The following is a 16,765-nucleotide window of genomic DNA, read 5'->3' on the forward strand; positions in this document are numbered from 1 at the left end:
ATCGCAGTGTGGGAGTGCATCAAAATCATAAAGATGTATCTTTGATAGGGTGGAGGAAGAGAGAGGAAAGATGATTCACATTCTCATGTCGACTGTCGGGTATTTCCAATTGCTGACAGAAGACCAAAGAAAATTGTCTTTCACGCTCAAAGGATTTAGTGAGGTTTAAGGAACACTGTACTGCTGGTAAGTTGTACTATGTCATATTGATAATCTTTTCTTTTCAAATAACAGTATTACTTTTACAAAGGTGAAGTTAGGTGAGACGTCCACCTACAATGTATTTGATTTCTCCCAGAATTACTTACATCCCCTTTCATTGATTAGCCTCACAATGAGAACCTTCTGCATGAATTGTGGGGTAGCAGCATTCAATCATTTCCTTACTGTGAGGGAGGAAATAGTTTCTATGAGTCAACAAACAGGTATTCCCCATACTCTGAAATTATTGCACCCTCCTGAAAGACTGGAAAAGCTTGACCAAACCTGCTTGAGATCAGTAGAGAACTGAAGCTCTCACGTATGCTGGCTGAATAAAAGCAATTGGGTAAAGGGAAACACAGCTTTGAATGAAAGACCTGGCTCACTTTTTGAAGAAATTACTTAGATGTCCTGTTTCAGGAGGCAGTTCAGGTCTGGGCAACCTCAAGTACCTACTGCCTGGAGAGAGCCAGGATTACAGGGACATGCCCTCTTGTTTAAATTTAGGTAGTCTCTGTGGCTCCCCTCCTGTGATAAATTTTAGAGTGCTCTTCATCACCTAGAGCCCAACTGCAGATTCATCTGTAAAGCAAAATGTTGCAAGCTGGACACTGGATCAATGAACACTGCACAATGTGCAGAAGTTCTTTTTGTGCACTGTGTCCTTTTCCCACTGCTTTGCAGTGTTGTCCAGTCTCACTCATCCAGTACTCCATTTCAGGACCATTTTTATTAAAATGTTCGAAGAGTTTCCTACTTTGCAGTCTGTACCCTTGACATGCTAGATATAATATAATGAGCTCTTGGAGACCAAAGACTTTCATGCTCAATAAATCCTTTGAGACTTGTTACCATCTGTCAATCATGAGCCTGATAAATCTTCCTACTTAAGGCAATTTAGAACTTTTCAATAGGCCACTTGAGCTTACAGCATCTTTTAAAAAATTGCTTGAAAGGAAAAAGAGTTGATGAAAAGCAGAAGACAAATAGCTCTCATTCCAGTGGGTGTTTTTTAAGTAGCTTCTGTGTGTCCCAGTTGCTGTCATGAAGCCACTGGGCATGTGCTTCTTTGCACTTACATTGGTTATTTAATCATTAACCTAGACCTTGTACAGCTAGACACTATGTTTGTCAGTGGGGGTGAAGGTGCTAAATTCTGCACTGAAATTCCAATCTAACAAAGAATGTAAACGCTGGTTTAAGATGGGCCAGCAAACCCGAATGCCTCTTTGAATGGATTTTGTATTATTTAACTGAAGCGTCAAGTCTCCACCCTTTTGAGTTAAGGAGAAGCTAAGTCATGTTAAGCAAGAAACTAAGGGTAATTGATATCACTGAGTAAAGTATTTTATCCTTGTTACAGCCAGATGCTGAAGGTGGTAGGTAATCGGGGACATAATTATTATGAGTTAAAACTGAGGACATGGAGATCTATGTGACTGCAAGACATATTACCTCTCTAACTCCCAAAGATTTTGAGAAATATGTAACTGGTTATTTGTTCTGTCTATTAGTTGTATAAGATTTTAGACAAGCACTGGGCAAGAGTAAAAACTGTATTTCTGCATTACAAAAGCAGCAACAACTACTTCATATTTGACTTGCTCAGAGTACTAGAGACATGATACCAGTAAAGTATATTCTGAAACCTGGAATCATTGCGAGCAGATAGTGAATAAATTCTGTCTGAAATGAATCTGGCAGATGACTCTGCTAAAACAAGAGCCTAACACAGCACAGCTTGCTGTAGTGCCACAAAAGAACTGAAAGTGTCTGGCAGTGGAAGCAATCATCATCTAATTGATTACTGTGGTAAATTTTATGACTAAAAAAGCATATAAAAGCTCAAGGTTATTATTTACAAAATGACCTGACAAGTGCTGTTTTTCTTTTCTTCCCTCCTGGAATCATAGTCATGCCATGTCTTTGGTTACAGGTGACTTGAAGTGAAAACCAAATGACTAGAAAAAACTATTAAGGAAATAAAAGTCCTTTTGGCCACTTCTGTTATTCAAATAAACCCCAACTAATGACAAGAGAAAATTCTTCAGCTGAATATCCACAAGAAAATACAGAATATCCTCTCATCTGGGAGGTGGTTGAGAGTGTGCACAGCAACACATTAGCACACCTCTGGGGCTTCCACATAACGGCTGGCAAGTTAGCAAGGATCTTCTCTGAGCTCAAGAAATCCTAGAAACTTATCAAAATCCTCTTGTTTTGAGCAACAAAGTGTATACATATTTCTTTCTCCTCTGTAAATATTTTGGTCATTAATTTTAAGAAAATCTAATCCGTAAAAATAATTTATTTCTGTTTCAGGAATATTGTACATAGTTGCAATGATTCAGTGGGAGTCTTCTTGCTTTGCAAAAAACTTTTAGATACTATGGTGATTTGTTTTGCATTAGAAATGTAAATTTTGCAGAAATATGTTGACATGTTTACTGTTGTAAGCAGTTGTAACAATGAGTGACCTAGTTTTGATTTGGGAAATTACTTGAGCAATGAAAAAATAACTGGAAACAGGCATGTGGAGCAACAAGAGCTGCAAGTTATCTTAATTTTGTTAAAAGGACAAAATAAGCCTCATGTAGCTTTACATTGCTGTTTTTGTTCTGAGGTTTGGGGTTTGTTTTTTTAATACTTGAGCAAATGTTCATTTACAAGTAGGAGTTTCATTGCACTGTTTTTCCACTAAGCTTTGGAAATGGATGCGGGAGTTGGGCGCTCCCCAGAAGTTGGGTAATGTGTAATATACGGGTGAAAGAGTGGTGGGTTGAGGTCCAATCTTTATTGAATGTTGCATCCCCTTGGTTCCTAGAGAAGGAGTCATGCTGCCTTTTCTTTGCACCTTGTCTCAGTTTGGATGGCTAATCCTTTGCTGTCAAAGGGCTGCCTGTTCCTTCCAAACTCTCAGCTTAGCTGCAAGACTGGGTGCACAGAAACTTTTCAGTGTTTTTTTGGACTGTGGTACCTAATCCTCCAGCCATGGAGATGGGAGTGTGCCGTTTCCTTCCCAGGCAGGGACTGAGTCCCCCCCCAGGTCCGTGGCACGTACACCTGAGCTGGAGGGCTTGGAAGCGACTTTGGGATTCACAAAAGCAGGTATTGCCAGAAGGACCAGGCTTGTCCTTTTCAGCAGAGTGGTGTCTGTGGTCTGGTGTGCTGTTGTTGCTGATGACTGATTCTTTGACTTGTGATTTTTCTGGGAAATATCACCATTAAGTACGTAGCAAACCATCACTGTTTGCTTATGAAGGTGAGGCAACATGGAGTGCATTCAGCCCTGTGTATCAGAGAGCACACATCATTCACCCTCATTAAGACTCTCCCAGTGTTTGCTAAGAGTGAATAAAAGCATCAAAGCTTGGTCCTTCTCTAGCTGCATGCTGACATTAACTGTTGTCAAGAGGATCCCAGAAGTTAGATAGCATTTCTGCCTGCTGTGCTGTATTGATCTTGTTTTTATGTTATTAAAGTAATTAAAATTATGTCTGTGACAACAGTTTGTGAAGTCCCTCAGATATAGAAATGAACTGTCTTTATACAATTGAACAGTCTTGTAAGAAAGAGACACAGTGAGAAAGAATATCAGAGCCAGAGAGAAAATTATATTCATTTTCACAAATTGAATTATCTGAAATAATTGCTAGCAATTATACACAGCAATTCTGCATTCCAAATGGCAGCAAAGGTACCGAGGTAAGCTTAGATATTTGTTTTTCGGATGACTGTTTGATCTACTCATAACTAAAAGATGTTTTACATGCTGGACCATGGTATCTTGCAGTGTCAAGAAACTAATCAACGGAAAGGGAGCAGGGACAGGTTAATTGTAGGTGTTGTAGGAACTGAACAGCTGCACTGCTGGGATGGACAAGATGATTTAGCAAATATTTTCTTAAATGATTACCCAATAGCTTAGCTATTATCATTAGCCTTCAAAATTAACATACAATTTTACTTTACTTTTAGAATGACCAAGTCATGTTTTCAGATACTTCTGTGCTCAAATCCTAAATTTAGCTGGAGGCAAAAGCTGAGTTTTTGTCGATTGCAAATGCAAATATGACTATGTTTATCATGTTATATGTCAGGTGCCTGCTACAGTTATCTTATGCAGCTACTGCAGTTGTTCATCAAATCTAGTAAATAAATTTCTGTATTACCATATAGCAATGTACTGTTCAGATTGCAAAATCAAATAAATAAAAACAAAAAAATTCTACACTGTTTTTTTTTCCATGAGTTTGGATGCTTTTCACATACATACAATATATTTCAATCCTACTTTCTGTGCTTATTGTAAATTTGTATTATATATTTTTTCAGATGTAGCATGCTGTATGCTACTTAAAAATATAGTATGTTTCACTTAAAAATGTGAAAGACACTTCACTAACTAAATACCATATTGACATTTATTTTCTGAATTTAATGATTCTCTAGCCCAAAGATATCACTTTATAATGAGGATGATTCTTTCTACTGTAGTTTTGACCTTGCAGCACAGAATTAAATCCAGTCTTTCTAGAATAGTAAAAAGATCTTTTCAAAGAGAGAGAATTTTGGTCTTCTCCCTGTATAGTAAAAGTTTTACTTAAAAAAACCAAACCAAAACACACACATAGGATGGGTAGAGTGAGTGGGAAGTTCTGATTAACCAATAGGATACTAAGAGACAAACCAATTAGCAGGTAATCCCTGATGCTACAAGAGCCTTTCTTTCCAATGTCTTTGTTCTTCTGTGCTTACATATAGCAAACAGATGCATTATTAAATAAAAGCATGAATGGGAAAATTAGAAGAACAATTTCTCTTTCTTATTGCTTTTTCTAAAATGTTATTTATCACAGAAATAAAAATAAATCAGTATATGAAATATTAAATATCTGGTAACATTGTGGAAGAAAAAGGTTATGTCAGGACAGGGGGAAGACAGTTACCTGACTGTCATTAAGAACAGAAAAGATGTCTGAGAGGCAAGGACACATCCAGAAGTATTTATGAGCAGCAAAAATTACCAGAGAAAGGTGAAAAATTTTCAAATGTTCATGGTTATCAAAAAGGTTTGATATTTGAAAAGCAAGGAATCTGATGAACGAAATGAAATTAAAGACTCTGATAATTCTTCTGACATAAAATCCTTAGCGAAGGAAGCAGGTTTACTAGGAATGAACATTTTTTTCTCTTGTTTAGTCCTTCAACTCCTAGATACTCTTAAAAAATAGTTTTACTATAACTGAGTATCTCATTTTCTCAGTCTATCATAGTTGTGCATTACCTTCTTACTATAGTTCATGTTAAAAACAACAACAAAAAAGGGAGATGCTTCTTATTTTCAACTCTGCTTGCTACTTCATGTTCCTGGGAGAATTCCTCCCTATTACCTGTCTACTTTTACCATATGTCTTAATTTTTTTTTTCCCCTGCGTGCCACAGTTTGTTTTCCTCAAGAATCCTGCTAATCTTATAAATTACTTCCCTGTTTATAGAAAGGTACAGCTAAGCCACAAAACGTAGCCTCTCCTGAAAAGCCAGAGGTTTACCAATTGAGCCAGGCTTTCTGGGCTGCAGTTAGCGGTGCAGGGAGGGTGGCTGTTCCTCAGCTCTGATTTTGAGGGCACCATCAATAAGCTGGAACAGGCTTCTCTTGCAAGAGACTTCAACTCTCCTCTCCCTTTGAGGGGCATCCATCAGGGGAGCCCTTGACTCATCCCAACACCATCTGCACTTCAGTAGTGCATGAAGGAAAAGGCGACTGGGGCAGGTACTTGCTGCCTCTGTAGATGTATCCTCCTGTCAGCATCTTATTTTGCTGCTTAAGGTCACACACGAGTCCAGACTCTCAGGTCCTCCTGGGTATGTGTTGGCTTCCAGGCTGATTCAAATCTTGACCAGAATCAGATGGCTTACAGGGGGAGAAACTTGTGCCAGGCAAGAAGAAAAAGTGGGAATGGTCAAGGGAGGAGTACTGAGTTGAAATCTAGCCTCACCCTACTTTCAGGTTATAGAAGGTACAACCACCTGAAGCCAGTGAGTGTGCTGGACGTAGAATCGTAGAATCATAGAATCATTTAGCTTGGAAAAGACCTTCAAGATCATCGAGTCCAACCATCAACCATGCTCATGAAACCATGTTCTGAAGTGTCTTGTCTATGTGCTTTTTGAATACCTCCAGGGATGGTGACTCAACCACTTCCCTGGGCAGCCTGTTCCAATGTCTGACAACCCTTTCGGTGAAGAAATGTGAGCCTGCATTGGAGCACTGCCGACAAGGCAGGGGAAACCCAGAGCTTTCAGGATATTTACATTATAAGCATCTGGATTCGGAAGCCATTCCTGTATGTTTGTGCATCGTTTGACAATGGAACCTCAACCGTTGGACCTCTAGGTAAAACTGAAATGTAGATGGCAATTATGACTTGCAGAAGGGTAAACCGTATGGTGGAAAAAACCCCCAATGTTATCAGCTCCAGCCTGTGTTCATTGCACAGTGTCAGAGATGTGAACGTGCCTTTCTGAAAACAAGAGGGACTTTCTGCCAGGAAATATTTCCTTAGTGATGAGTTGAAGTCCTTAGTACAAGCAATGTTAGTTTTAATTAATATGTAATGCAGTGTTAGGAAATGTGTGGCTGCAATGACAGGATTTTTCTTCTCTGCTGTGCAGTGTTCTACCACCAACCACCAGTTTCTATCTTGCTGTTGCAAGTCTTTATCAGTGCTTTACAATTTATCAGACGGCCATAACCATTGTACATTCGGAGGATCCCTTTTAAGTGTCTTTATTCCTCTCTATACTATTGTTTTATTTTGGTTTGAGCCCCTTTCCATTACCATAAAGCAACAGCCCATTTAGTGAAGAGGAAAACAAGGCCTGTAGGTAAGCAGTCAGAAACAATTATTAACACAAAAGTAAACAGATTTACTTTAGTACCTGTATTAGGTTAGGAGCAAGTGTAGGGAAGAAAGAAGACTCTGCAAGTGAATAGCTTAATGGTACATGACATAAAGGATTTTGTGGAACTATCATCTATGTCCTATGAGAGAAGGGGCATAAAGTCATGATGTCACAGGAAAGCCAAGGTTTTGACGGCCTTGAAGGGAAGAAAATTTTTATTTGCTTCTCATAAATATTACAAACCTAATCATTAAACAGAGTGGGAATTCATATTTTGTTAGCATAAAATTGATCTTGTTGGCCATCACTAAATCTTCAAACATCCCTGGAATATTACTCAAAGTTAATAAACCTTTTCTGGGAAGGACTTTATAGACAAACAGGCAAGACAGAAAAGGGTAGAGGCACTTAATGTCAAAACAGCATTGTCTGTTCCAGAATTGCAGACAACTCTAAAGCAAATAATCTCAGAAGAGCCTAGATCAATGTGCTAGTAGATAAAACACAGACTGGAAAAGAGAAAGATCAATCATTTAAATACCCATCTACAAGAAGAAGGAAAAATTACCTTTTATTAAGGAGGACATTAATCTGTCCACCATATTCAGGAGGGCTTATACCGCCAGTATTAGGAATTTTTGAGAAAGTAATAAAAAATTTAAATGACAAGTTCCTCAGGCAAGAACTTTGCACTCAATTCCTATTCAGATGAAAATATTTTTTCACAGAACTAATAATAAGTGATTACTTAAGTGCAAATGACCAAGACTTGATTAAATTTTTGAAAAAAGAAGAAATTATAAGCAAGCAATACTCATGCTAGGAGTTTTAAAGGTCAAACTTCACAGAGCAGAAAAAAATATGCCAAATCATTTGTGAAAGGAATTTAAACAGAAAAATGGGAATGAAATTAGTTGCTCTAGCTTTTTTTTGGCATTTTCTACCAAAGTAATTTCACCTCCATGTACTATTTGTGTGTCCTGGCAAGTTAATCTATATTTACTTTCATAAAGAAAAGGCATGGCTTCATCACCTGCTCTGTTGTTACTAAAGAATCTGCAATAGGCTGGGTTCAGCACTGACTATGGCAAGTTTATGTGGACATTGTGGCTATTCAGATTCACAATTACTTTCCAATAATCCTTTGCCTTTTGCAAGTTTGCAGTTTACTTTTTATTGCTGTTAAAGCAAATAAAAATTCAGCTAAGATGAAGTAGTATGGTGAAAAAGTACTTTGAACCAGTATCAATACTTTACTTAACAATCAAATTTTTTTTTATCTGCTATATCAATATTTGCTCCCTAATAGCCTGGCCCTACTTTGATTAGTAGACAAATACTCCACATAGTAGTAAGTGGCCATTTAATTTTATCATAAGAACTAACCATATTCGCCTGGCAAGATTTATTCATCATCACTTTACAGAGTTTAAGAAACATGGTTCAGTTAGTTTTTGCTTGCTTGCTGATAATTAATCTCAATATCTTCTCCACTATTTCATTAAGAGAAGAAGCTATGTTTATGCTTTCTCTTTGTTCCCTCTTGAAGGCTGGTACTACTTTTACCTTCCTAAAGTCTTCCTCTGGGTACCAGCTGTTCATAAGTCCTATAAAAAAGTAATAATAAATACCATGGATTGCTGTTTGGGTTGCAGCCTCATAAGCACATGTGGAGATATGTGGCTTTATTTGTACTACTGCCTTTAATTTAGCTATTAAGACACCTTAGACGACACATAAATTTGAAAGCTTGCAATATTATGATTTACTGAGGACACTAAACTTATCCAAATCCATATCCTAATAAAGTGTAAATATGCCATTGTCAAGCACTGTTAGATAAACCACAAATGTGTTGCTCTCTGGGAGAACAGATTTGTTCTTTTAGTTTACTGTGAAGTCCTAAGGAGGAAACCTACAACTTGTAAGGGGAAAAAGGGAGCAGGTTCTAGAAGAGTGCTAAAGCAATGGGTTTTTTTCTTCCTGGGAATGTCTAACAGTACAGTGCTCAAGTAGTGTCTATTCATATTTTTCAAGTCTTAGCACCTTTATTTGCTCACTTTTTGGAATGAATTTGACATATATTTGATTTCTTAACATTCCTCAACAGTTTTATTATGTTCTCTTGCTGGAGTTCCAGTTTGGAATTTTCACGTATGGGGGGTATGTTTGCTAGCGAACTTCTGCAGAGATGAAATATGTATGAATTTCCTGGGGGAACGCCAAAGCACTGTTGCATAGATGATTCTCTGAAGCATGGAGGATAAATGGGGAAAATTGTAAAGAATGAAATAAATGAAAAGTAAATAACTGAAATAAATAACAGTAATTTTTGTCTACAACATGTCGATATATATTTAAAGGACATAATTTTTCTCTGCTCTCCATAACATACCTTTTCTTAACTGCCTAGAGAGAAATGGCTAGAAAAGATCACAAGATCTTCATTACAGACATCAGAAAATAAAAGCACTTCCAAAATTCTTTTTAAGAGGTAATTAACACTGGATCAATGCTCACTGTAGATTTTGAGTATTTTGTCAACATACATCAACAATAAGTGTATTAAATGAGAATATACCATGTTTCTGAGCAGAATAAGATTCTCATATAATCTTCTGCCAGCCCAAGAAATAAAAGGCAAGCCCAGCTGAAGGGAAACAGAAGGTGATTTGAATCTGGCTATCTAACGGCTTTGTAGTGGAGGCAAGGTAAGACTGTGCCACAGCAGGCTTTAATTCTAGTGAAAGTAAAATAAGGAAAAAAGGAATAAAAGTAATAAATTCAATCCATGCCAGGAGACTGCCAAACATGTAAAGTGACAGGTAAATAAAGAGATTGGAATAACATGACAAGTCCAAAGCATGTAGGAATAAGACCCTGGGGAACATCCTATTCAAATTCTGCCCATTGATTTAAGTGGGAGTAAAATTTGGTTTCATTCCATGAATAGCATTTGAAGAACAGTAATGGAAAAGCAGACCAAAGCCTTTTGAGCTGATACCTGTGGCAGTCCCAAAGATAACATTTCTCACCAACAGCTGTGTGAATAAAAGAGGCAGATGAGAAAATTGTAAATAACCAGCCCATTTTTGTGTTTTCTTTTCAAGTAAGCAGGACAGAATTTGAGAAAACAATGGTATAGTTGTGTTTCATAGTGCAATGCATGTTAGGATATGACAATTAACTCACATTCTTCTCTGTATAGCTTGAATGCTAAGATGCAAGAGTGGAAGTTGTTTGCTCACATGTGTAAATGCTTCCATCGGGAAACAATGTATAAATAATGTTCTTAACTCATCCATTAAAACTAATAAATGGCAAAAATACCTCTTAGACCTTTTTCATGGAGAGCAGGGCTACAGGCAAGATTTTCAAACCCGGTCTATGGCAAAAGGCAGGTGTGGATAATGCTGAAGAATCAAGTGGTCTCACAGATATGGGGCAGATCACGCAAGAGGCAGGCTGGAGCTAAAACTTTGCCCACAGAGAACAGGCCTGCTTTCAGCTACATTGCAGTTGAGCTTAGATAAGGTAATAAAGAAGCTTGCCCAGCAGGGGACTCTGTTATCGCTTTCATACAGTCTTTTTCCACTTTCTCTGCAATGCTTGTGCTTACTCCACTGTCTTTGCCCTCCTGATTTCGGTGGTCAAAACTACTTGCTGCAATTGCCTGAAAATCAATCAGCAATTGCTGAAATTGCCTTCCACATAGGTGGAAAAATACTGTAAACCTCAACGTCTTAAGAGAATTTTTTTCCCTGTACCACCTCCAGTTCTCTCAAGGAAGCAGTACTTACGGATGCTGCCACCTCCAAGGAAAATCTGCACCATGAAAGGGAGAGTGGTACAAAGACCCCAACCTAGCAGAGACCTTTGTGGTGCAAATATTGCGTGGACTCGTGTCTGTGCGTGGAGAGGTCATGTTAGACGATGCTCCACCTGAGCTAACAAATACTAACCTATCTGCACTGTCAAAGTTTTATTATGCTCCGTGGGAAGGAGCCATGGCAGAGAGGGGAGAATTTGCTTGCTGGTTTATTCCTCTGGAAATTATTCCTGAGAACTCCTTTGGGAGTAATATATTTAAGGCTTCCAAGGCTGTGCTTCCAAAAGCCGTGGTGGATTATGTGCTATGTCTTGAAGCCTCAAGACCAGTGCTTATAACCCAAAGTACATGTCTCTTTGGGGAGTAACCGATGAGAACTTCACCTCTGCTGGTGCCTGATGGAGGAAGGCTGCGTCTTGCATTAGAAAAGAGATCACAATATAGATTATTGAGCAAACCGAAACGTGGCTGGGGACCTTTGCTTGTGTTTATACTAAGATGACAAGGTAGATGTGTAAGTGTTGTTCCATCAGTCTCCATACAGACGAGTTCTTAGCATGTTCCTTGGTATGTGTTTGGCTTTTGCCTCCTAATATCTCCACAAAGAATATCTGGGCATTTCTTGGGGAGTAGTGTAGTGCTTCTAATTGTTTATGGAGATGAAACCATCATGTTTTGGGTTGGGGGAAGGTTTAGTTGCAGGGTAGCAGCTGTGCTGTGCCAATTGGCCTCAGCACCAGAGGATGGTCACCAGCCCATTTTATTTACTAGCACATATGTTGATTTTGTGCAACTGCTCTAGTATCACCTATATAGCTGAGTTAGGTTACAGTCATCTTTGGAGTAAGACAGTTTTGTAAATTATTTTGCTGTGGGGAACAAAAAATTCTCCTTTCCTATTTTTGTTTCTTAACATAGGATGGATGTTTTCAAGTATTCATCAAACACTTTTTCAGGTATGTTCAGCCATCCTAATTTATTCCATAACACAACAATCGAGTGTTTATTTTAAAGCCTCCAGGACTTTCAAGCAAACCCTAAATATTGTGGTATCAGAATGCATTGAAATTAGTGGGGTTTTCCTATTGTCCGTGTTTCACAGTAAACTTTTGTAAGGTTAATATATGTATGCCTGGATCCTGGAAAAGGAATTGGAAAACTATATTCAACTCTTGTTCTCTCCATCCCCAGCCCTGCAGAAAGCAGAGTTTGACAGCAGCTGCATACTTTATTGTACTGGGGAACATGCAAGTTTCTTTTCAGCAGAAGTTGCCGGTTGTGAGAACTTATGTTCAGTTTTATGAGCAGTGGCCACTGGAGACTGAACGAAATTGGATTTGCACTCCAAATCCCACAGCCCGTGCCTTTTTAGGAGGAGCTGCTCCTCGGATGATGGTAGGATTTAAATATGGTTATTTATGATATGCTAGAAATCTACTTCTGTAAACAAAAGTAGTTTCATGTAGAAGAGCAAAGACAGGATGTCAAAAAGAAAAACTACAGGGACTGATGGTTGCCTCTGTAATATCCATATTTTCTAAATAACTGTATTATTAATTTCATAAAGCTTCACAAAATTCTGACAATATTGCAAACTCTGATGTTCAGATTGTATGTATTGATTAAGCTGGTGATCAATAGCAACCCATGTCCTTCCAACTAAATTAAAAGTTTAGAGTAGATATCCTGCAGAAAATCGAACTCCTAGGAAGAAGGGAACTAGTGCTGAAGCAGAAGTTGTTACCTGTTTTCACTCCTGTTTAGCTAAAATTGGGGGATTGTTTCTGTTTGGATGAAAAGTCCCAGCTACCTTTGATGTGGATTTGTTTATTTGCAAAGAAAGTAAAAGGTCTCCTTTGCCTGAACACAGAGGATCTAGTTTTCTTACAGCTCCAGGGATCTTTCAGATAGCTCTCCAGCCAAGACCTCTGTTTCTGTTTGGTTTTCTCCCTTTTTCCCTTTTCCCTGCTTTGTTGCTGCCTGGAAACCTTTTTTTTCCGGCTTCTGCCATTTCTCTTACGAACACGCCGCAAAGGGAGACAACTTTGGTCAGCAGCAAGTGCAGCGGGAGCAGCACGAGGCTCAAGACCTCTTAGTAAAGACAGGTCTTCAGGAAGTTCGGCTTTTAAACCCCGGAAAAGTTGGCAAGTTTCTGTTGGATTTACCTACGCCAACCCTGATTTTCAACAGGGTGGCAAAAGGCACATTCTCGATGAAAAAGCTCAGCCCTGCCAAATGTCGTGGTCCTTTTGCAGAGTCAGGGGCCAGTAGAACTTCTGTAAGAAAGGATAAATGCTTTGAATATTTAAACAAAAATATATTTTCTTCTGGATGGGTTCCTAGCTGAACTATTCTCCTGGAATTTCTCCATTAAAGTGTGATCTCAGACAGACATCTGGCCTGGAGAATTTCTGCCCATTTAGCTTTGCAAGCTTAAAAAAATAGTAAACAAGGTGTTACAGTGGGAAGTGTCTGACAACATTACTAATGGATGGTGCCAACCAATATGCATAAGGGTCAATAATAATTGTGTAATGTATGCATACACAAATGAAGCTTGGTGGCAGACTCTCAAATGGACTAAAGACGTGATTTGTAGGCACTCTTGGGCAAGCCTAAGGGGAAACCTTGCTCTTTGAATTAGTCAAAGTGAGAGCTTTTACCACGACGTGCAGCGTTTGTTGGCGAAGGGTTTTTCCGCAGGCTGCTGAGCGCACTGTGCATACAAGCCTCTCTAAATGGCTCATTCGCTGCTGTTAAGAAGATGACAGGCTTCATATCCTAAAGGAGGATTTTTCTGCTCCTGTTACTTCCCTTGGAGACATAAAAGTATATTAAGAAAAGCTATGGCAACTTACAGAAACCTGCTCTTTGCACAGTTCTTGGTTTCCTTTGGTACCGCCGTCTGTGTAACTGGTTCTCGTTTCTCCAGTTCTCTCACAGTTTTTTCTCCATCATTGTCACCCTGGCAGTGAAGGTGAACAAGTTCCACTTTGTAACCAAATCTCCAGCTCTCATCTATTTCATTAGTTCTTTTGAATCTAAACTTTGCTTGTTACTTGTCCTGTAGCTGTTTTGATTAAATGGTCTTGGGACAGTACTTGGGACCCCATTATTTAGGTTAATGGTTATTTTTATGCTCCTGGCTTAAAAACGGTTCAGGAATGCTAAGTACATAATAGACTCCTTCTGAATTTGTGGGGGTTTGTTAGTGGAAAATGGCCTGATGTAATCAAGAGGAAGGCATTGCAATGTATCTTCATCGGACAACAACTAATTTAAGTAGGATAACTTAAGTTAATTAAGTCCAGTTTAACTCTACTGTTTTTTTCTCCTCAGAGTAAAACTTAGGCAGGCACCTCTTAACAATAAAGTCCATTTCATAATAGCAAGGTCTGGTTTTGAGTCTTTAAGATATTTTTGTTTCCTGTAAAACAGGCCTATAGCTCCTGGTGATTCTCTGATGAGGACTGTATTTATAAGATACATTACTCTGATATTCTCTTCTCCTGAAAGAAGCTTCCCAAATTTGTTCAGCAAAACCTTATTTATCCTGTTTACCTACATTTCAGTGAAATTTTGTTCTCACATCCACAATTATGTTATTTGCCTGTTACTTTTGTCCCCTCTGTCATATAATTCATGTCAGTTAGATTTCAGATGCACTGTGATGGAGATTGAAGTTTGTAATTACCTGTTTGAGATTCTGAGTACATATCTGAAAACTATAAAAAAAGAAACACACCAAAATGGTGATAAACCCAAACTAAAAAGTGGAGACTGGATTTCTTTTTAAGGCCTACTAGTAGAAAGCAGGAGGCTTGAGCCCAAATCCCAGCATTATCTCAGATTTACTGGGTGACCTTGGAGAGGGCAACAGGGCCCTGAATTAACAGAGAGGGCTGTAGACCTTCCTTCTGGCAGTAATGCCACCCTGAACAGGAGTGGGATTACTCATATATGTGCTTAAGGGTTTTGCTGAACAATGCCTTTAATCCCACCGTGCATTAGTTCCTTGCCCACACCAGCATGTATAGCACTGCAGTAATTATTTCATTAAAGTTTTTAATATGCTTAAAACTAAAATTACAATATATAAACATGCATACTAATAGCCTATGATGTATATCAACCCAGAACTTATATGAATTTTTTTCTTCTTTTAAACTTCATTATGGACTAGGAGGTTGGTGATGTCTTATTTGGAAGCATCAAAGTCAGGGATACTTACAAAAAGGTGTTGAAATTTCTGTTGAAAATTTCAATTAGTCACACCTGCAACCTTTTCAGGGGAAGGGCTCAGATTAATTGTTCAGTGACATTCTCTTACTTTTGTTTGTTTGCAAATTGTTGATGCCTCCTTGTTTTAATAACTAAAAAGTGAAAAAACAATTTTTCTGATGTGAAATTTTTCTTTTATATTCAAATTTTGTTATTTTATACAAAACGAAATAATCAAAGTCAACAATGACAAAATAACTTAACTGGCCTAAACCTCCATTTCTCAGGTTTTGTTTGTCGATGTTTCTGGAAATTAATTTTAGATGTTGATTTAAGGTGCAGAGGTTCTTTTGGAGGTCTTTTGAGTTTGAAGCTTTTTTCCAATAACCTACCTAAGGATGCTAGGAAAGCTAAGCTCTCCCAGTTGAACTTCTTCACTAGGGACTGGAGATGCACCTACAAGTAAGAAGTACAAGTCCGTTGTCTGTACTAACCTAATCCTAGGTTAGCATCACTGTTAGAAAATAAAGATACTGCTAAAAAAAATGAGGAAACGAGTATGATAAGTCTCAAGAACTATATCTGAGAGGCACTAGTGACAGAGAACGTGGAAGGAACTAGATCTATCTTATGTTTCTCTGCCTGAACATGATCCTTAGGTGGGCCTGTATGTACGAATTTCTATCCTGAAGGGTGAAGAATGAGATGTATTTGGAGTTTGGCCCCATTGGGAAAATATAATTGAGGAAGTCACTAGACCAACATTAGAATAAGAATAAATTTTCTTGCCCAAAGTTTTGAATTCATTCACCACGACAAGAGTGTAATACTTCTTAAAACAGATAAGAATCAAGTCTGTCACATTTCAGATATTATACAGAACTTAACTGCAGGATTAAAAGTCTCTCATCTTTAATATTAATGGCCTACCGAAAAGGGGTCAAGTCGGAATTCTTGTTTACTGGTTAAACAGCACTTGACTTGACTTAGATTTAGCTGAATTAATACAAAGAATGTCCATCTTGTCATGTTGGCTTATTTCTATGCTTCATATGGCATTTCTTACTGTACGCTGTAGCTATGTTTTCTTTAACATACTCTTTTTGAACGCTGCTGTAATATGCATATACTTGAGTAATTTACTGGCAAAATGAGCTGCTGATTTACTGGTGGGGAAAAATGGAGTGCTAAGTGAGTTTTTGTTTCTCCCCATTGCCCTGACTCAATTACAGTCTGGCGCTATGAAACATTATTGCATCCGCTTTGCAGCTGCACTGCACATCTCCCTTTTCCGTTCAACGAGGGCTGCAATGTTCAGCAGTCAAGTAAGTGTTGTACCACCCTTTTGTAGCTAGTCCCTGTAGGACAGCAGGGGAGTGCTTTAGTCTCAATGTCTTCTGCCGGGGTGCTCAAGTAACAGAACTTAATGTTTGTCGCTAAAAATTCCTCTATTTTAGGCACAGGTCTGATTCACAGCCTAGTGAAAATAATGTCTCTGCTTTGTCCTTGTGCAGACCCAAACTAAAACAGAACTAAAAAAATTCTCTGCTAAAAGCATTTCAGCGCCTGAACCTGGGAACCTTCAAGCCCCCACACGAAGCTCTGTTA

Source organism: Buteo buteo, chromosome 15 (assembly GCF_964188355.1).
Source record: "Buteo buteo chromosome 15, bButBut1.hap1.1, whole genome shotgun sequence".
Lineage (NCBI taxonomy): Eukaryota > Metazoa > Chordata > Aves > Accipitriformes > Accipitridae > Buteo > Buteo buteo.